A 23,251-nucleotide genomic window follows, 5' to 3' on the forward strand; every position below is an offset into this window, starting at 1 on the left:
ATCTTTGCCAATGTAACAGGTGAAAAATTAAATCTCATTTGTTATTTTATTTTGTATTTCTTAATTATGAATGTGGTTGCCCCTTTTTTTTTATTTAAAAGCCATTTGGGCAACAAAATATCTACGTCCCTTGCTCATTCTTCTGTTGTAATTTTAGTGTTTTAAAATTATTATTTAATGAACTTTTAACAAAGATTAAGAAAACTAATATTTTAAAGTACATTTATATATTGCAAATTATTTTCTTAGCATTTTTTACTTTACTAAATATTTTCCCATTAAAAAATGTTTAATTTTCCCAATATAAACTATTATTGCTTCTGGTTTGTGACATGATTTGAGAAAGGTTTATCCTATTCTAAAATTGCATATTTAAAAAATGATTCCTTTTTTTCTATTATTTTTATGACTCATTTAATTATGCTCAACTCTTTGATCCCTGGGGCTTAAATCAGGAAATGAAGAAAGAATACAATTTTTCCTCCATATGGTGACCTGTTTATTGAATAACCTCTTTTTTCTCTGACATCTTGGAAATACTTCCCAGATTGTATGAAATTCTTACATGTTGTGTGGTCGCCGTTTTGTTTTATTAATCTTTTAGTCTATTCATTGATCAGTGCAAACTATTTTAATTTCTCTAACTGTATAATGTTTTAATTTTGATAGATCTATTCCCCTTCATTTTATATTAAAAGAATTTTTTAACCAAAAAAAGATTTTTGCCAGATTTTTCTAGTTATGAGTTCAGGCTCATTTTGCAGTTTATAAACTTGAGACTCATCTTTTCTAGAATGTAAAAGAAAAAACAAATCTGGTAACGTTTAAAATAAGGAATGTATTAAACATATATATTACTTTAGAAATAACTACTGTATGTATAGTAACATTGAAAAGATAAGCTAGCCAGACAATACTGTTCTATTTGTTCAAATTTTCTTCAGTCTCATGGCTGCTGTTATCATCTTTTCTTTAGATCATGCCTATTTATTAATTCCTATATGAACTGATTATTTTTTGGTGCTATTGCAAACAGAATAATTTCTCAACGTTAAATCTTCATACTGATTATTTTTATTATGCAGAAAAATTATGATTAAGCCTTTCTTAAATTTACAATAATGCACTTAATGTCTTATTATGTCTCATAATGTTTAGTTACTTCTCTTTGTTTTCTAAGTACTGTAGCATATCAGCTACAGATAATGATAATTTTCTCTTCTCTTTTCTAATTTGTTTATACTCCTTTTTTTTTTTCTCTTTTTGAATTATATTGACTAGTATTTCCAGAACAAGTTTTGATAAAAATAGACAGAGTAAACAATCTTGGCTTGTTCCTTACCTCCATTGAAATTCCCCTGGTACTTTGCCATTCAGTCTGACATTGGATTTTGGTTTGTAAACCTTTAAGGATGTGACCATCATAGCCATTACATTCATATTTTATTAAGGATTACTTTAAATTCAATAATGAAAGTTGAATTTTATTATTTTTTTAGAATCTATGTACATGATATCTTTCTCTCTTGATATAGTAATATGGTGAACTGTTTTACCAAATTTACTAATATAGCATCACTCTTGAATTCCTGTGATGGAACTTTTCTTATATCATTCTTTTCAAGCGTATTCTGTTTGTTGACATTTTATTTAGAATTTTTGGCTGAGGTACTCATAAGTGAGATTGGTGTGTGGATCTGCTTTATTGTGCTATTTTAGGTTTCTTGTGTCAATGTTGCATTAGAGTCATAAAAATATTCTGTGTGCTCTCCTTTACTTTCGATGCGCTGAAGTATTTATCAGCACGATAGCTCTCGTTCTCAGAGGTTTAGTAGAATTACTCGTGTAACTTCTTGTAAAAACTAAATCTATGGAAGTGAATGTTTATCTTTGACCCTAAGTGATGAACTTGCTAACAGTTTCTCTTTTTTACATACATTCAATCCAGTTCTGTTTATGGCGTAACCACTTGGAGAGTCTCAGAGGGCACAATGTTACTGATGGCTAGGAAACCGGGATACTTCAATGTGAGCCGCAGCCCGCAGCCCCGCTCTCTGTCACTTCTGAATTGACTCACATCACCTCACGGTCAACATAATTGTTTCAAAGTTTGTCATTGACAAAGCTGACATTTTCAGGTTCACTCTGCTCCTGAGGGATCTGCCATGTTAAACTGCCTTTGTGTAGACCAGAAGAAACGTGCATGTATCATTCTCTTAGGTTTTACCAAATTAAATTTCTGTGTCAAAATAATTATTATTTAGTTCTAGTAATTGGTACTATTTATAAATTCTATGTCATCGCCCTAACTGTTGATGTTAACCTTGCAGACTGAGGTGGTAAGGGAGTGAAGGTACAAAGCCTTGTTAAAAATCTACTTCCTTTTCTCCCTCTCTTTACACACACCACTCTTAGCTCACAAAGGAGATGAAGGAGCCCGCCTCAAATCACAGAATATTAGAACCGAAAGGGAACACACACATTACATTATCTGCCCTAACATTCCCGTTGTAGAGCTGAAGAAACTGAGGCCCCGGGGCCGCGGAGCCGATTGCAGGAGACTCACTCCCTCTGCCAGGGCAGTGCCTCTGCCCCAGGAGAGCAGGGGCGCCTTGTCAGTGCCACTCCAGGGATGCCTTGCTCACAGGGACACATCCAGGATTTGTGGGGTCTGAAGCTTCCATAGTTCGGAGGCCCTCTTTCAGAAAAAAGAGTATCTTAATTTGCAGATACACTCAAACGCAGGACTATGTGAACACATTGCTAAAGACCCTCAAAGAGCCTTGGAAGGGACCTGTGCACATGCGTGGGGGCCCCTAACTTTGCCCCTAATTTCTTTGAACACGAGTTTGATTGTTTTTAAGTTGGTACCTGAGAGGCAATGTAAGTAATGTCCATTTTGATATTCTTCCTATATCAGCCCAGGGCTTTTGTTCTAATGATCGCATCAGAAATTTTTTAAAGCATAGTCTAGACTTGATTTTCTTATTTCTGAGGTTCTCAGGTAATTTTCAAAAGTCCTAGTCAAGAGGTAAAACTTCCTTGAGAGAAGCTATGCGTATCCATTCCATTCAAGGTCGTAAACTCCCTGGGTTATTTTATTTAGGACTCTTGAGTATCACTACAGGAGAGGCAGAGCTACCTGAATAAATAGCACAAGAGCCCATTAGTACTTCTTTTTACTCCAGAATAACATCTGCGGTGAATTTAGCTGTCACTGTCATGCAGGGCGACGGATGAATCATCAAACATCAGATAGGCTCCTGGCTTCTGTGCGGAGGAGACGGCTTTAAATCCTGAGATGAGCTATTTTCGCTTCTATAGGAGAGAAATGAATGGACACAAGGGAGGAATGAACAATCCCCATCTATTTATCTTCAGTTCCGTATATATATGGAATTGAGAGAGAGAGAGAGAGAATGAAAGATGGAGGGAGATGGGGAGAGAAGAGAGAGGTTTAAAATATCAGTAAAAACAGCAAGGGCAATTTTCACCCAATGAGAGGAAATATTTCCCGTTTTTGAAAGTTCTGTGTTGATTTTCAAATATCTATAACTTGTGTTTTCTATAGAACTTTCTTGTCAAAATTCAAGGGATTAAACTTACCTCTTGCTTTTCTGCTGTCCTAAGTGTTGATTTTTTCTTCGTCATAAAAAAACATTTTTTAAGTGCTTCTGTTGGGCTTGTTAATAAGTGCCAAGTCAAATTCTGCCTCTTTGTGGGTAGAGAAAATTTTCACTTGCTGATGGGATTTTAGGACCCGATTTTCTGCAGGGCTGTAGGGAGACACTGTAGCAGAGTGGAAAGGAGTGGACACTGGGGGAAAAAAAAAAAGGAAACCTTGGACTGAACTTTGTCTCTCTTATTTACTAGCTGTGTGATCTTGGGGAACTCGCTTAACCTCACTGAGAATAAAAATACTGGAAGAGGGACTGGAAGGATCGCATGTAAGTTTCCTGACACACAGAATGTTCTCAGTAATGGTGCCTTTTTATTGTAACCTGCCCCAGGGCTTAGAATCTGTGGGACAACTGAGTTCCTGTTCATAGTAATGAGTGACTGAGTTACACTTGCTGGACACATTCACTCCGTCCTCTCTCAATACCTCCCTCAGTATTGCTGGAAACCACCAGGATGATGGCATTGAACCTGAACTAAGCAACAAGCCCACACATGTTCTTCCACATTATCAACCTCTCTCACCACTGCTTCTGCTGCCAGTGATTTCCAAGGAAACACAACCTTACTCCAGAAAGACCAGTCTCCACGGATGCCTTTCAAAGCCCTCTGGGTTCCAAAAGTACAATGTGGGGGGTGGGGGGCAGTGACAAAAGGGAAGGACTCTTGGGTTGCAGCTGTAGGGAGGAAAAAGTTTTCCTTTTTTGGGTCCCTGGCTAGGTCTGAAAATTAAAATGATGAAGACAGATTAACAGGAGAAAAGCATATAGATTTTATTGAATTTTTACTTGTATATGGGAGCTTTTGCAAGAGAATGAAGATCTGAAGAAGTGACCAGAGCAAGAATCTTTATACTTTGAGACAAAGGAACGATACATTTGTGACAAGTTGACAAGACAAAGGGGTTTGGACTAAGGCTGGTAAATGGTGAAGAAGTAACTAGAAAGGGCAGTTGAGGGTAGGCCAGAGTGATCTTTTTGCTTTTGCCACTTTTCAAAAATTTCTTCTGCTTAAGATATTTTATATGCCAAGGTGCCATACTGTAGGGTAGAATGTCTTGAACCTCATGACAACTAAAGAAATCCAATACTAACTTACTCATATAAAAAAGAACATATTAACCAATGTGACAGAAGAGATCAGGGTGTTTGGTATCAAAAACAATGTGCACTAGGGTTTTGTCTCTTTGCATCCTTATCCCCACTTCCCTCTCTGTAGGCGTCAGTCTCAGGTAGGCATTTTCTGTATAGTCCCCGTAGTTTTCAGGATTAAATTCTCTAAGACCCTTGCCTAAGACAAACTAACAAAAAACTTCTTTTTGCCTCTTGTTCCAACAAAAGACTTATAATTTTTTCCTATTGACTTGATTTGGTTGGTCTGTGAAGGAATCAATTTGACTGAGAAGAGGCACAGGTTTGAATCAGGTGCCCTCTCCTGCATCTGGGGCTTGGAGTCAGCACCCAAATCCCACAGATTACGAGTGGGGGAGGGGAAGTTGCCTTTACCAGAAGGTTGAATTGAGGCCAAGCAGGAACAAATAATGAATGTCTACCTCAAATGGTCCCCCGACACTTTTCAGCTGAACTGCTTCATACGAGCACAAAGTCTGACAAAGTCTTTTGTGAACCCCACCTCTTCAGTCTGTGGCCCTAACCCTCTTTCTATACAAGTCCGTAGTCCGGTCTGTAGGCCACCAGGAGTACAGATGTTTTCCTGACCAGTCCCCCACCTTTGCTTCCCTCTCTTCTGTTTCCTAGGCTCCCCTGCACTGCCATGCACAAAACTCTTCCTTAAGCCACAAAATGTAAATCCCCTGTGCATATCAACCAACAGTTATAGGCATAAAGGAGTGTCAGTCACCTACCAGTTCAGCAAATATCAATCCAGTTGGGGCTTATTTAGCTCTGCTTCATTACCATCCTATTATTATTATTTCGAATTGTGGATTTTCCCAGCCACGCACCCTGTCCCATTGATCAGGCATGAAGGTCTACCTAAAAGGTCTTAGCAACAGCTACAGACCCTGAAGGAGTTAGAACAAGCACTTCTAGAGGCACGGGTGGTACAATTAGTCATAAAAAGAGCTCGCCTCCTGGATAAGAGGTTGCTGTATGGATGTCCCGTGCAAGAGAAGTGCAAAAGGGGGCTTAAAACATCTGGTGTTTGCTTTATCACCTCTGCACCAGGCTTCCATCTCACTGTGGAAGCAGGCACTAAAGCAGCTTGCCAGGCTTCCTGCTGACCTTCAGAAATAGCAGGGGAGAAGTATCGGCCGCATTTGCTTTGCACCTGACTCCTGAAATAGAGTATGAGGTATTCCAGAGGAGAAGTATAAGAGAGACCTGGAAAGGGAATTCTCTCCCCTCTGCACACTCAGAGATAGCATGCCTGAGCCAAAGAGGAGAATTGAGCTCAGTCTGTAGAACATTTAACAAGGACTGCATTTAGTCCCAAGTAAATGGACTCAATTCCATTTACTTAGAAAAAGCTCTAATCCCCAGTGTGATTGCTTTCAGAGCAATGTTCTCTTTGCTGATCATGGTACATGAATCAGACACTTTATACACTGTAAGCTCAAATTCTAAAAACGTGTGACTAATGATGGCAACAGAACTTAATAGGACCATCTCCTTCGGTAGACTCCATTTACCTTGTGCCTCAAACAGGAACCTTCCCTCAACAGGAGAAATTTGGAAATGCCCTTCTCAATGGGGCTGTTTCATAAGGAGCAGAGAATGGACTCAAGTAATTTTCTCTGCTATGTCTAATTCTACGATAATTATAAAGGCACAGTCAAGTTTATACATTTAAAAAATCACTAGAATCAGGACAATAAATAGTGGGATTATATTACATTTGACCCAATGATCTTTTCCCCTGCATCTCAGTATACAAACATTGATTCTTGGTCTTGTTATAAAATATGAACTCGATTCACATTTATTCCATAGGGAAAGAGGAAAAAAATAACAGCATGTAGGAGAAACAGACTCTAGAGTTATCTGCTGAGTTGGAGAACTCTAGGACCTCTAAAAGTTCTATTGCTTTATCAGCATTTTCTCAATAAATAATTTGAATAACAATTTATGCCCCACCTGAAGTTAATTGCTAATGTATTGGAATTTATCAATACAGAATACTGAAAATAGTTTACTTTTGATGACATGGGTAACTCTAAAATTGTGACTATGTAGTTAAGAAAATGTTTATGTGTGTTGTAAGGGATAACAAGTGAAGCTAAATTCTTGGCCATGTCTTCTGCTTGGTTACGAGAAGAAAATCTTAGAGTCTTTTATAATTGACCCCTTAATTTTTGACATAATAGCTTAATCATACTAACTTAAAGAGCTCAATCTCTTGATGGTTTTATAACTTAATAGGGCTGAAAGTATCACATGAGTAGTTTGTTTCTTTCTTTTGGCCACATGTATGTGTATGTGTGTGCATGAGGCCTATGAAAAAGTGATCTTTTTTTTTTTAAATCAAGTAAGATTCATTTCTCTAAGAGATGATTAATTGCCAGTTTCACAGAAGTATGTCTAGGCGACATAGCTCAAGTCATAATCAAGTTTTCAGTTGCTTGACTCAGTGCCCAAAAGTTTCAGTCCTTTGATGAAATGCCCAAGTTAAATGGCCCTTTAACGTAAATCCATGGCTGAAAGCACTAGGGATTTGGCAAAGCAATGAGATTGACAGCATGACACGCTCATAGACATAAAAGAAGCAGAATAAAAAGATACATGTGGTTGGCTTTCCATCCCAAACAGAATTTTAGTCTCAAATGCAAGGACGACCAGTGCTTTCCCAGAGAGAAAATGAACCATCATCTCACTCCCCTAAATGGAGTCATTGTTTAATATACACAGATACAACATCACCAAACACACAAACTCACACTCCAACGGGGGAAATGATTCAGGTTCTGGCCTGGGGAAACATCCGCACATAGCCTCTTATTTTTATTTATTTTTTTGTTACTTGGCTGATTTATACACTGTAACACTGTAGCCAATGAGTCTTCTATGTCTTTCACAGATCCCTTGGTTAAGTTGGCAAGAGCTATGACATAGCCTAAATGACTTCTTTGAAACAAGCAGGATAGCATTCATTTGGGTTTTTTAATTTTTCAGCTGTCTGAATGGCTAATGTCCAGGAATCAATCATATCACCATGTGGCCAAACTAATATAGTAATTATTCCAAAATAGAAATGGCATGATAAGTTCATTAGTAACCAGTCTACAAATAACCCATCGTTTCAGATTCATTCCCAAGATTGAGGTAGTGCTTGCTGGTTTCTGAAAACGTTGCTGTTAGAAAGAGCTTATTAAGATTTATTTATTTATTCACTCTAGTTCTTAACTCATTTAGTGTGGAGAATTTTGTATCCAAATTCATTGACTACTGTGCAGTCTATCAATTCTCTCCCTCTACTTTCTTTTGGTTTATTTTATCGTTGTCTATTAGTTTATTAAATTTACTAAGTTAAAAACAACTTAGAATACTTTTACATATTTTTTGTTTAATTAAAATATAAAGCTGTGGACTTTCATGTTATAAACTGAATGCTTGTGTCCTTCCAAAATTCATATATTGAAGCTCAAAGATAACTATATTTAGAGATAGGGCCTGAAAGGAGATAACAGATGTTAAATGAAGTCATAAGAGTAAGAGCCTAATCTGAGAGGTCTGGAGCCCTAAGATGAGGAAGAGACACCAGAGCTCTCTCTTGGCCATGTGAGGGCACGATGCTAATGTTGCCATCTGCAAGCCAGGAAGAGAGCTCTCAGCAGAAACCACACTGGCCAGCACCTTGATCTTGGACTTCTCAGCTCTAGAACCGTGAGAAATTAATTTCTGTTGCTTAAGCTACCCAGTCTGTGGTATTTTGTTATGGCAGCCCCAGCTTAATAACACAATTCCTCTAAATTCAGTTTTAGCTGCCTCAAAGAAGTGTTCTTAACTTCACTGATTAGCACATAATTTGTAGTATCTGTATTATATTCCTCTTTGATATGGAGTTATTTAGAATAGGGTTTTTAACATTTATTTGTGGTTAAATTATTTTTGTGAACTTAAAATTTGTTCATTTAATTTAAAAATTATGTTTATTAAATATAACATTCATATAGGAAAGAGAAATCATAAAGATATAGCTTAGTAATCTATCACAAAGTAAACATGCCCATGTAACCATGGCCAGTGTCAAAACACAGCATCACTAGCATCCCAGAAGAAACTAGCAAGGCCTTCCCAAAATATCCTCCCCTCTCCTAAGAATAGTCACTGTTCTCACTTCTAGCAACATAAATTAGTTTTGTCTGTTTTTGAACTTTAGAGAAATTGAACCAAGTGACACATATTTGTACATATCTGACCTCTTTTGGATGATATCTATTATTGCCCTAAATTGTTCTTTGTTAATTTTCATTGCTTTGTAGTATTCCATTGTGAAGCAGAACAAAATATATTCCTTCTGATGTTGATGGGGTTATCTCTGTTGCCTACTTTTTTGAAACTAATTCAAATAAAGTTGCCATGAATATTCTGGTACGTGTGCTTCATATAAGTGTGCATGAATTTCTTTTGGCTACATACCTCAGAATTAAATGGCTGAACCAAGTTTCACAGAAACTGCTAAAATATCTTCCAGGTGATGGTACTACTTTGCACTTAGCAATGAATAAGACAGCTTATTGTTCTTTATTTCATAATAACTTTTTATTTACAATCTTTTTAATTTTCATCAGTCAGGGGAGGTGGTGGTTAAGAGTGTCTTGGCGTGGTGTTAGTTTGGATTTCCTAGAGGACTTAGTGAAGTTGAGCACTCTTTCAAATGTTTGTGGGCCATTTGATTACCCTATTTTGTAAAATTTTTGTTCAGTTTTCTTGCTCATTTGTCTATTGGGTTAGCTATGTTTTTCTCTACTCTTATCATAATTTCTACATCTAATATCTTCTAGGATATCTTGTAGAATCAGTTTTTCTCTTCATTTTATTTTCTTTTTCATCTCCTTACATTTCTATGTACATTTTAGAATCAGCTTGACAAATTCCAAATTTTGTTTAGAGTTTGTTTGTTTGGATCGAACTGAATCTGAAAATTAATTTGAGTACAATGACCTTTACAGTATGAACATGGTATATCCCTTCCTTTATTTAGATTCTCATTAATTTCTCTTAATTTTTTTTTTTGTTTTCTATATGGATATTTTGCATATCTTTTCTCAGTTCTGTTCCCACAAAATTGATTTTTATGCTATTGCTGCATAGTCATTTTCTTGTGTCTTGTTTAAAGAATTTATTGTTTTATAAGTTTCTTCTTATCATTTTAATATCTACTCCATCTGTAGTGATGTCCCCTTTTCATTCCTGGAACTGACTGTTAGTGCCTTTCTTCTTCTTTTTCTTATGACCAGCACTGCAGAGTTTTATCGATTTTATTAATTTTTCCAAAGAATCCAATTTTACCTTGTTTTTTCTATGTAAATTTTTTTAAGTTGACATCTGTGAACTTAGCAGTTTCTATAAATTTTGAAGCTTAATTTTCCATCCTAGAGATGGATAATTCATTCATATTCAGTCTTTTTCTTTCTCAGATATGAACTGAAAGCTATACATTTCCTACTAAAGCATGGTTTTATTATTATTATTTATTATTATCTGGTAATTCTAACATCTGTTGGTTGGTTCTTTTGTCTTATTGATAGATGATGTTGTTTCCTGTATACCTGGTTATTTTTGTTTGAGTGCTGCACACTGAATATGAAAACTTGTAGCGATGACATGAGAGTCTGCATCCTGCATCCAGTTGTGGGGCTGGCAAGCTTTTTCTTTAAAGACCAAATAGTAAATATTATTGACTTTGCAGCCCATGTGATCTTTGTTGCGAGTCCTCAACTTTGCCGTGGTGATATGAAAGCAACCACAGACAATATATAAATGAATGACTGAGTCTGGCTGTGTTCCAAGAGATATTTAATAAACAAACAGTGACCTGGATTTGGCTTACAGGCTCTAGTTTGCTAACCCTTCTTCTAGAAAGGTTTTACTTTTGCCTCTGTTAAGTGGATAAGCTAGGACCACTAGCAATATGGTGCTACCTTCCAGTCAGGAACTGAGATCATTCAAAGCCAGACTTCTGTTCTTGCAAAGGCTGCTCTATACCTAACTCCTCCAAACCTTCAGAGCCTGGGGCAGGGTTTCTCAACCTTGGCATTGTTTTGGGCCAGATAATTCTTTTGTAGATGGGCGACCCTGGTCCTTGTAAAACATTTAGCAGCACTCCTGACCGCTAATCCCTAGACGCCAGTAGCATGCCTCCTCCCATTTGTGAGAACTAAGGATATCTAGAGACTGCCAGAATCTCCCCCAGTTGAGAATCACTGAGGGTTCCCTTAATGATCAGACTTGAACCCCACCATTTATTCTGTTAGTGCCCCTAGCACTCTAGTGCCACGTACCTTGAAAGCTCTGCTCGGGTTCTCAACTTTCAGCCACCTCTTTAAGAATGGAATGAAACCTCTAGTGTGAAAGTACCCCAAAATGTTGTCCCCACTCTGGATTCCCCTCTCCTCCTTGGTCTTGACACACTCTTATTTTATTTTCTATTGTAAAGTATTTCTAGCTTCTATTTCAGATTATTTTTCCGGGTTTAGTAGTCTATATTACTGTAAGTAGAACTCCCATCATATGGTATTTTTAATAGACTTTTTTCTCCCAAAAAAGTTAGTTAAAAATTAGAGGGATATTATAATTTCACTAATGTTATTTAATTTTTTCTTTCATCAGATCTAAGGGACACTGATGAATTGGTATATTTTTTCCATAGATTTTTAGTAGATTCCAGTTACACTAAACATTAAATTGCATTTATTACAGAACCTTTCTCTGTACATTAATCAGTTAATTCTAGTTCATTAACAAACTTAAAATTAAATAATTCAATTTCCATGGGAAAATAGAGAATGATTATATTTCCAAATTGGTTTTAAAAAGCCTATAGTATAATTGAATCCTGATATAATTTATGTTAATCATAATTTAGTACTAAAATAAAACATGCTGATCATTTGAGAATACTAGATTTTGAAATGGGCAAAAATGATTTAAGTAAAAATTACGAGGAAAAATTAAGCTTTGGTTATTTCCTAGAATGGTGGTAATTGAGTTTGTTGAAGAGTTTTTAATTATGTGATTATTAGAGGGTTATGTGTTTCATATACCTGGTTTTTTAATTAACAACCTATGTGACTGTAGTCTATTCATTTAGTCTTTCTGGGACTTTTGTGGAAGTGTTATCTTCCACAAAATAAATGTTAGCAAATATTTTTTGAACACCTATTTCATGCAAGATACTGCTCTACATATTTTATGTATGTTAATTGGAATAATCCTCATCATAACTCTGAGGTTGGTACTATTATTATACACACACTTTAGATGAGGAAATGGACTTCTATACCTATTATCAATACAAATGCAATGCTGACATTTGAAAAATATGACTAAATATTAGAATTGGAGTTTTAGAATGATTAATTCCATGTAACTTATATAGTTACTGTTAAATAGCTTCACTTGTGTGTAACTCTGTAAAATCTCATCAAATATGTTAAAAAATAACATTGTAAAATACCTAGGTCAGTGATATTTTAGATCACTGTTGGCCTCAAATGTTCAGATGTGCCTGTATATCCAGGTTTAAAACTACTAACATTCTCTTGTTGCTTTTAAGGGAAGATTTAGCCAATCTATGTCAAAGAAGTTCTCACATTCTCTTAATCAGACTTGCTTTCCTCCGAACTAGAGACTTTACGTATAATTCCCTATGGTTTGTCATCTACTGTTGACAACCTGCCATGGTCCTCTGCTTGAGCCAGCTCACTGCAAAAGAAGAAAAATTAACTACCCTAAAAAGGTTAATTCAGGCAATTTTCAAGAAGCAGATTGAGAAATTATAAAACCATATTTTAAAAAATTAATTTGTTCACTAAACAATTGTTATGACACAAATCATAAAAAAAAGTATGTGTTTCGAATGGTTTATATATATATATTCATGGTAGAAAACTAAAAAGATATCTGATGAAAAATAAGTCTACATCCTACTTCTGTCTCCAGATATTGAGTTTGTCTCCAGAGGTTCTATTACTGGAAATTAGGCAAGCATTTGAGAAGAACTATAGCAAACTAATTTTAAAGGAGTATCTTTCTTACAAGAATCATAGTATCTTACATATAGTACAGTGTATTTTTTAAAGAGTTTCTTAACACTGTTATTCTTTTGTTCAACAATCACTTGCTAAATGCCTATTAGTTTCAAGGTAATGTTTAGGCCAGTAGTTTACAATGTGATAGACATTAGATTTAACAGGAAGCTTTTAAAAAAAATATCCTAGTCCCTACCCAAACCAAGTAAGTCAAAACCTAGGAGACGGGCTGCCCAGGCATCAGATTATTTTTCCTTTTTTAAAACTCCCCAGTGGATTCTAATATGCACTAGATTAAACACTGACCCCATACTGTGAGGTATACAAAGTTAGGTTTGGCACCAGCTCTTTTCTCTAAGTGGGTGAAATGCCCATAGTGTATTGTAAATGTTTAAAAACTGGCTATCTGAACAAAAAGCCCTAATTTGTAGCATTTGCTGATTTTCATGGTATAAATACTTTCATCACAGCCAATTTCAAGCTAACAACATGACTCATTGAAGGCAGACCCAGGAAGAGATGTGAAAATGCACACCAATACACGGTATTTCTACTACACAAAGATAACGGACATAAGTACCTCAAAAGAACAGGTAATAATATAATGTGGTAATATAATTAAGGAGTATGAGTTTTGATTATTTGTTGCCCATATTTTAATGTAATTTGTTTAATTATAAGTTACATAACTTAATATTTAACAATGGCTCCATTTAACAGCTCACAAAATCTTGCAAAGTTTAAAAATTTGTTCTTGAGAGCCTATGCAAGCCAGCTCCAGTACATCACCACCTCTAGTGCATTAGGATATGCGAACTACAACAGAATACAGGAAACAAATAAGCACTATGGAAGCTTATTATCTTCTCTTCTCCTGACAGCCACTCAGTGAAGGTGGTAGAGGGCATATTACCCCCTTTTGACTGATGAGGATATCAAGCTGCACAGAGATTTCAATTTGTCCCCTCCTGAGTAAGCCACAGAGCTGAACCGGAACACCATCATCTGTCTCCCAGTCACCGTCTCACCAACACACCTGTTTAGAATCATCTTAGAAACAAGGAACACGCATTGGGGGACCTTTTTCAGAGGAAGATTTTAATTATTGATGCATCTTCATTTAAAACTTGTCCAAGCTATGCCCTACTGATCCTTGAAGTGATTTCCTTTTAAAGATGAAGTTCAGATAAGATTTCACACAGAAGCTCTCTGCACCATCAACTAATACATATTCACAAAGCACTTCCTTTGTCCTCTGCTAGAGACGTGAGGATGGCAAAAGGAGTGTAAGTTTTGGTCCCTACACTCAAGGAGCTTTCAATCTTATGTATCAGATCACTACATTGTATGCCTGAAACTAATATAACATTGTAAATCAATTATACTTCAATTTAAAAAAAATCCCCCCCAAATCTAACGGAACTTCGTTCTTGTGCTCTGTGAACATGACTCAGCTCACCTCCTCGCATCTGCTGTCGTGTGTGTGTCTCATTCAGCTACTCTGAACCTCTTTATTCCAGGCTCTGAATGCCCAGTTCTGTTCCATTTCTGAGAAGACTTTGGATTGGCAGCTGAAAACCAAAAGCTTTGGTCGCTGGCGCTACTCAGATTGCCTGCCCTTCCCTTGGTCAAGTTCTGACAGCAGATTCTGTTCCCTCACGGGTCTTAGTAGCTGAGCTCGTGGCAGAGTTTTTTCCTTACCTAGGCAGACAGGCAGGAATGATTGGCATTCCTAGTACAGATGGAACAATTACAGAAATGCAAAAAGAAAGGTGAAAGATATCTGCTGTTCCAAGTTCAGCCAGTGGTTGTATTAGATCAGAACACGTGAGTCCATTCAGAGCGACAGATGATTTGCCCGACATCACATGGTAGGTTAACATTAAACTCCAAAACTCCAGTATATGCAAAAGCGCCAAATCATTTTTATTGTTTTAGTAATGAAGTTGCTTCTAAAAAATGTCTTTATATTAATATACTGCCTTCCTAAAGATTCCCAAAATTCCCTTTCTGTTTTATGAGTTTTATATATTTTTGCTTTCTTGCTCAGTGGTTATATTTTTTGTGTGTTTTAAAGTGTGAGTTCAAAGGTTGAGAACATGGTTTGGCTCAATTTCATGTATTGTTCACTGTGGTTCCACATCACAACCAAAACCAAAGGATGATTCTTTTCTGTCTGTCTGTCTTTTTTTTTTTAAACCGTATCTGAAGATGCAAACAGCTTTTATAACTTTTTCCAAAAAGACTTTCCCTAAAGGAAACTGGGGTTTGGTTTTATGTTATTTAGGTCTTTTAATCAGAAAGCAAATCATCTGTCTTTGATCATGCCCTTGCCAGAAGATCCCTAACTCATTAGTGTGCTATTAATGAGGCTGGATTTTTAAAGCAGGTGTTGTTAAGTGCAATCAGAGCAGCTTTATTAAGCCGCAAATTGTCTTGCGATGACAAAGGAAGTCAGATTGGTCCATGCTCAGTTAACCTTTGTCTATATGCATGACTTGGCTGATTAAACAGCAATTGATAATGACCTTCAGTCTGGCAAAGCTGGAAAAAGGTGATGCCTGATGTTGGCATTCATTGTATGTTATGTGAGTGACAGGCAGGCAATCTCTTTAATTTAGAAATCTATAATGCAACTTCAAAATTAACTAATATCACAGTGCAATGAGCAACTAATCTATGTGTATTAAACTGATATTTTGATGTGTGTGTTATTTCACAGGAGAAGCATTGTTGCAAAGAGAGTTAACATCAAGTCAAAGTAGCTTTGACTAGTCATCCTTAGTAGCTAGAAAAAGAAGACTGTGGAAGATAAGGGACAGTTGTTTTTTTTGGAGATTATTAATTTATTTAACAAGCATACTGGGCTCCTAATATGTTGAAGACCCTGGCCTGGTGAATTAAACACAGGAGCTGCTTCTCAGGAGCTCACAATGGGGTGATAGACAGGAACATTAATTTTATTACAATTTATTCAGTGCAATAGCAGTTTATCATTAGCACGTGAGAAGAATGCTGTCATTCTGAAGACCACAACTGATTCCAAAAAGTGGAGGGAGAATCAGAGCTGTAGGGGAAATTATAATTTATTGAGTGTCTATTATATGCTAGATCCTTTGTTCATGTTACCCATCAGAATCCCTGTAACAATTCTTAAGTAAATATTTAATTTTGTAAGTGAGAAAACAGAAGTTCACTCTGTTGCCCAAGGTCAGTCGACTAGTAAGTAAGTAGCACAACCAGGATTTGAAATCAAGCTCTGTTTGTGTCTCAAACCCACAACATTCTGGGCAAACACTCAGGATAAATGGAAATGAGTCAACAGCAAATTATGCACCATTTGTGCTCTGCATGCGTGCGTGCGTGCGTGTGGTTTGTGTGTGTCTGTCCATTCTTGTTTGTTTGTTGCCTGGTTTGGGAAGGGTAATACATGGGTCACATTGTCTTGAAATCAGTATTAAACAATGGCTTCTGTCTCGTGGTTTTATAAATTTTCCTGTATTTTTTTTGCAAGTTCATCTTCATGAACAGACGTGTAATGACTTTACCATTTGTCACAGCGTACATCCTTTGCGTTAAGTAGGCGTTTCAAAGTTCCCTCCTAAAATATAGAGCCCAGAGATGGTTATAACTTGAAATTTTGCTAACACTTACACGTCCCAGCTTGGGGTTAAGGACATTTTTTTCCAGGATGTGTTAAGAGATGTGCCAAGAAGAAAGTCTAGCCAGGCTCAAATAGGCTTGTTTAACTATTAAACAAAATTAGAGAGGTTTCTTTCTTATTGCAGGACCTTTCAGAGCCTTTAATGTGCTAATAGGTATTGTGACTTTCCAAGGGTAGAATTTGGTATCCAGCATTTCCCAAGTTTTCTTGACCATGAGGTTCTTTGTTCTTTGATCACCAATTAACACTCACAAGAACTAGTGTGTGCGGAACAGAGTGAACCCCTGCTCTGTGAAAAATTAGCAGCCAACTAACAGCATAGAGAAGGCAGAGAAGAGAAACAAAGATGAAAGGACATTGATACAGGAAATAGGAAAGCTCAATGATCAATTTACCTTTTTTACAACTTTGCTAGAACCTGATGTGAGTATTCAAATGCTGGAAAAATTTTAATGAACTGTATGATCACTTCTGACATAAATATAAGTGCTATTCATCTAAATTGCCTAAACCAAACACCGATCATTACTATAAATATTAGTTGAGTTTCTCTGAGTTCTACTTCTCTCCTGAGTAACATGTGAATGAGCTATTCATTTTGAGATTATATAAAGGTTATCAAATGATTAATAGGGCAAATGGAACATGGGGCATTGAAATAAACTATGTAAACTTACTGAGAATTAACTAAGACCTACAAAAGTACAAATTATTTGCAGCGCTATTAGCTATATTGTTCTAGGTCAACCCTGCACTTGCAGAATCATCTTTCAGAAGCACATTTTTAAACCTACCAGCCCAAGAATAAAATTTCTGATGTATAGTCAGAGTCAACTGTCAATCATTCCCCACCAGCGTAATAGCTCCTTGGTCCTGTCCAAGGTCCTCCACTTTTCATCTCTGCTCTAGAGCATTCTGTCTCTGTCCCCATGTTCATCCCACTGGTTGCTTCCTGCTATCATTGCTAGGAAACCAGTTAACATCAGATACTAAAACTCTCCATCTGCAAGGGCAAAACATTAAATTACAGGTTATCTCTGCCACTCCAAGTCCATTTGCTATATTATAATTGTTGCTATAGTGCTTCCTGTTCTTGTCCTGTTACTGCATTAATGCAAGTATCACAGTAACCGTGGGAGCCTTGAATTCTCCTTGAAGCTGCTGGAATCCTTCCAAGCACGCACTATAACGGTATCATTGCCTGGAAATGCCTTTGGCTCACAGGGAAAGAAGGCTGCTTGGAAGACTGTCTGAGAATTGTCATATTTAAGAAGGAACCAAGTTCACTTGCCACCACTTCATAATTTTTTTCTGTTTAAACATTTTCCAGACTTCCTCAGATCACTTAGTTCTACCCACTTTAAAGACCTGTTTCCTCCTATTTAACCTGTCATTTTTGCAGCAAGTAGATCCCAAAATAACAGATGATAAAAACGATAACTGACATCAATTGCAGTGAGGCCACCTGTTCAGCCCAATGACAATCTCAATTGACTTCCACGTACAGGGTGGTGACCAGCAAATAGATGGTGATGATGTCTGGTCATTTGGCCTTCTGATGAAACAGACCTGGGATGTGACCAGGATGAAAAGTTTGGTAGGACAGAGAAGGAGTTAATCAAGTTTTCCTTCAAGGTTGTTCATTTTCTTCCCAGATAATGAGCAGATTTGAATAAGGATTATTTTACAGGTTGAGCAATCACAGATTGTGAGTTGAATAGGTGAAAATTATTTAGGGAAAGAGGATAAGAAAAGCGTACCCTGGCTGATAGATGTTTCAATTTTCCCGAGAAAAGACACGCACTTACCAGATCATAATCATTTTGGTAAATTACATTTCAATGCTGAGTCATCTGCACAGCAGTGAGGTGGTACGTGCATCTTTGAAAGATAAATTGTACGGCTGAGTTATCCAAATCTCTGTATTAGAAATGGCTTGAGGGGAACTATGAACAGAACTTAAGGCATACAGGAAAACTTCTAGCTTTGGGGCTTATCTTTTAAAGAGGAAAATGAGTCCAAAGCTCTTCGAAAAAATCTCCAGGAAATATTTGCGCTAGAAGTCACATTGCTGTAAATGATTGCCTTGTTTTAGTCTTTCCCGAAATTGCACATGTGACCATCAGCTGGATAAAAAGGATGCAAAATTCAAGGTGGCATCTCAATTGAATAAAATTACAACTATTTTGTGGCTAAAATGTAATCATCCTCTTTATCAGTGGTTCTACCTCCCAGTTACATGAGAAGCAGTGTGATAGCCTAGGAATGTGGTTCTCAAAGTATGGTTCCCAGACCAGCAGCATCAGGGAACTTGTTAGGAAAGCAGATACTGGAACTCCATCCAGACCAACTGAATAAGAAACTGTGGTTGGAGGGTGGGAGGCAGAAATCTGCTAGAACTCCATGTGGTTCTAATCCATGCTATAGTGAGAGGACTGTCCTATGCAGAAGATCTTTGGAATCAGGAAACTGCAATTCACCAAATCAGCTGGATGAGCATGAGTAAATCCTCCCACTTCCTGAAGTTGGTTTCTTATCAGCAAATTGAAGAGTGTGGGTTACATAATTTCTGAATGTGTAACTCTGCATTACTCACACATTAAAACTAAAATTCTACCATAATGGTTCAGGGTTGAAAGTTTACATTCTGAAGACAGAGAGCCGTGATTTCAAATCCCTACTCCAGCCTCAGAGCTGTATCTCCCTTCTTAGGTTTAGCCTCTCAGAGCCTCAGTTTCCTCAAACTGCAGATAATAATAGTGCTCAAGTCATAGATTTTTGAGAGTTAAATGAGATCATGCGTGTAGCGTACTTAGCATGGTAGTTGGCATATAAGGGCTTAGCAAAGAATGATTATTGTTATTTGGAAGTAGAGCTCTGAAAAAAGATGCCCAATTTTCAAAATCATAGAATTAGACAAAGGACTTCCATTTGAAGCCTTCTAAATGAAGACTAGACATTTCAGGACAAATGGGCATTTTTAGCTTTAGTTGCTTGTGGCTGATTCATGCTATTAAAAAAGTCATTGGTGTGCAAGCCTTCCATTCTTCCCTGGGGGGGAACGTCTGCACGTTTCTCACATTATTTGGTTAAACTGCAATTATTTTAGAATATGGAGAGAGAGGCAGTGAAATTTGGGTGCAACAATGAGATGTTAATATAATGATGGTGATTTTTTTTTTCCTAACAGCTTTATTTTCATTTGGTCCAGAAAAGAAAACACAATCGTTTGTGCTGTATTTGCAAACAGTCAACAAGGAAATCATGCATTAATTGTTCAGATGAAAGCATGATGCTGCTCATATTTATCTGTGTTTATCGCGGCACCAGACGGTCTGATTGGGAATGTGCTTCGAAGGAGAGCCCAGGAAACAGGCGCTAATAGATGGCTCTGTGGTGTGAGGAGTTCAGTATCAGACGAACTTTGTTGACCCTATTCCTGCACACAATGAGTCTGTGTGGAGGGCTGTGTGCAGCAGCGCCTCGGCCTCTGTTTTAGTTCTTAATTTCTTTCACAGCATCAAAAGCCTTTTCTACTCAAAAGCTTTTCTTTTCCTCTTACTCCTGAGCCTCTGCAATCGAGGCAGAACTGCAATCTACCAGCAGCAGCCTTTGTTCCGGCCTTTCAGGAGGCTGGGGAACAGTGTGAGTCCTTCATAATTAGCCCGCGGGCCAATGAAATCCTTCGCCAAGCCGGGAGAGGCTGCAATCCCACAGCCCAAGTGGCAGAAAAGGGGGAAAAGGCCTCTTTAATTAAGGCCCAACAAAACTGGGTAAAAAAAATAGTATTTTGCTCTCTACAAATGTCCTTTCTAAATGCCTGTAAATGCTGGCACATGCACACGCTTTTAAATTGCGCCTTCATTTGTGCCGATGTACTGGCGCGCTGCTTTGGCTAAAGACTGCAGGAATTACTGGCCCAGGAGAGCTTGGACCCAGCAGCCTTAGGCCGCATGGGTGTTTGCATTTCACAAGCGGCCAGGCTGTGCTAGAGGCTGTGAGCCGAGCATCAGGGGATGGTCTCCACTTGTAAAAGTGGTGCGGACAGCCACAGCTCACCGGCCAGGCACTTTGGACGTTCACAAGTGTCATTACCCTGCTGGTGCCAAATATGTATTTATTTACTAGCCTCTTCGGTTGCCCGCCTCTCTTTTATGTCTTTCAACTTTAATACATTTATTTTTTTCTTTGGCGACCCCTTTGTGACTCAGTATGTTGAGGTTTAGAAGCCGGTTTTGAATGCACCGCTCCCCAGGATCGTTCTGGGCCACCTCTTTATGTCCTAACTTCACCTCAGCATATGTATGAGAATGATTAGGTTTTGCTCCTTTATTTTCAAACTAAAAAGATTTACCCCCAATTTTAAAAACTATAAATGTTCATTGTAAAAAAAGAAATTAATGCAGATAATCACAAGAAATGTTTTTTTTTAATTGAAGTATGGTTGATTTACAATATTATATTAGTTTCAGGTGTAGAGCTTAGTGAGCCAGTGTGTTTATGGATTATACTCCATTAAAAGTTACTACAAAATAATGACTAGAATTCCCTGTGCTGTACAGTATATCCTTGTTGCTTATCTTTTTTATACATTGTAGTTTGTGTCTCTCAATCCCCTACTGTACCTTACCTTCCCCCTTCCCTCTTCCCACTGGTAACCACACGTTTGTTTTCTGTTATCTGTGAGTCTGTTTCTGTTTTGCTATATGCATTCATGTATTTTATTACTTATTTATTATTTAATTTCCACATATAAGTGCTATCATATACTATTTGTCTTTCTCTGTCTGATTTATTTCACTAAGCATAATATAGGCCCATCCACATTACTGCAAATGGTAGAATTTCATTCTTTTTATGGCTGAGTAATATTCCATTGTGTATATATACCACATCTTCTTTATCCATTTGTCTATTGATGGACATTTAGGTTGTTTCCAAATCTTGACTATTGTAAATAGTGCTGCCATAAATATTGTGGTGCATGCTTCTTTTTAAATGAATGTTTTTGTTTTTCTCCAGATATATATACCCAGGAGCTGGATTGCTGGGTCATATGGTAGCTCTAGTTTTAGCTTTTTGAAGAAACTCCATACTGTTTTCCATAGTGGCTGCACCAATTTACACTCTCACCAACAGTGCACAGGTGTTCCCTTTTCTCCACATCCTCTCCAACACTTGTTATTTGTAGACTTTTTCTTCATATGATCATCTTGTGAATGAAGGTGTGACAATTAAATGCAATGTAAGCTAGGAGAGATGTTTCTCTAAGAGGTGAAGCTGATTTAGGCAAATTCATGGTTCTTGGTGATTCAAGGAGCAGCAGTACGGTGTAAGGAGACAAGAGTTTTAGAAGTGTGGAGTGGAGTTTGAAGTGAAGTTTGGACATCCACAGAAAGATATCAAGCAAGCAGAGGTAAATGTGGTTGAGAGCTTGGGAGTGATGCTCCCAAGTGAAGGTGTACAACATGGGACCCTTGCATCTGAGGTAGTGCCTCGAGCTGCCAACATGGGTGAGGAAGCACCAAGAAAACCTCACTGGTGCTCACCTATATCTAGGGGTGAAAAAGAGGAAGAGCATTTGAGAAACGGTCTTGGGGGCAGTGCTCAAAGGAGGAAAACCTAGATTCTGTGGTGCAATGGGAAGACATGAGGAGAATGTTAAAAGAAGGTGAGGGAGACTATGTGAAAATAGGCTGCCCACTGTGGGCCTGGCGAGGTACTAGGTGTAATCATACAGTGACATACTCTCACTTGCATGAGCTTATTTAATTCTCCCCATTACCCTATGAAGCCCACTAGGGGAAAACGTGGCTGGGAAAATCTCCATAATTCATTCACGATCATGCACCTCATAAGTGGTGGAGCTGTCCAGTTGAGATCTGTCTGGCTCCAAGGCCCATGCTAACAGTGTTAAGTTCATGTGCAGAAATTCATAGAAAATAAGTGAAAGGGAGAAAGGAAAAGTCAACTTTTAAACCATTGATACCTTTGAATGATAGTTGTCTCAGTTGGAAGAAAGTGAGGTTTAAGGGAAAAAAGTAGTAAGAAGATAGATCCAATCATTATAGTTTACTTATTCTTATAAGATAACAATGCAAGGAAAGCTGTGTGTCATTATCAACAAGAACAATTGACTGTCTTTTAATTATCTCAAAGCAATTCAGAAAAGTCTTGAAAGTAAAATGTCCTTTGGGGGAGGGGATGATTTCTTGAGGTTCAATTCAATAATCAATTTAATCTTTATGTAATTCCAAAGAGCATTATCCTTTTAGCATTAATTTTTCTGTCTTAATATTATTAAAAGACAGACTGAGGCACATTAAAACTTATGAGTTTACTTGATCTAACATAGATTGGAATTGTGCAGCACCAAACCAGAAGTGGTAAGGGGCACTCTCCTGGGAGGACCAAGGGAGCAGACGCAGAAGCAAAGTATGGAAATGATTTGATTGGCTGTAACCGAAGCACTTGCCTTATTTGGGAAAGCCTAGTTGTCTGTGATTGGTTGTTCTTAAGTTTCGACTTCTTAACCTTGAGGCATTTGTAGGAATTGACTTCAACCTGGATTTCTCTGCCTTACTGGGCTGCCAAGGCACTAGAACCACCTCAGTCTAATGGTTTCCTTGCTTAATTGCTTTACCAATATTTAACAGTTCTTCCCTTCCTGAACTTCCCTTCCCCTTTTATAGTACAAT

General features: G+C 37.5%; 1 long non-coding RNA gene across 2 annotated transcripts in view; it reads left to right on the plus strand.

Moving 5' to 3' along the window:
* The window catches only part of LOC105065205 (uncharacterized), a 614,873-nt gene that overhangs the window by 494,010 nt on the left and 97,612 nt on the right, over positions 1 to 23,251 (plus strand). Inside the window, exon 11 of one of the 2 annotated variants that reach the window (XR_012506994.1) lies at positions 3,874 to 3,947. The exons of the other annotated variant lie outside the window; for it this stretch is intronic. This is a non-coding gene — a long non-coding RNA (uncharacterized LOC105065205). The remainder of the gene's footprint in view (positions 1 to 3,873; positions 3,948 to 23,251) is intronic. 2 annotated transcript variants of the gene reach the window in all.

This window comes from Camelus bactrianus, chromosome 5, assembly GCF_048773025.1.
Source record: "Camelus bactrianus isolate YW-2024 breed Bactrian camel chromosome 5, ASM4877302v1, whole genome shotgun sequence".
Taxonomy (NCBI): Eukaryota; Metazoa; Chordata; class Mammalia; order Artiodactyla; family Camelidae; genus Camelus; species Camelus bactrianus.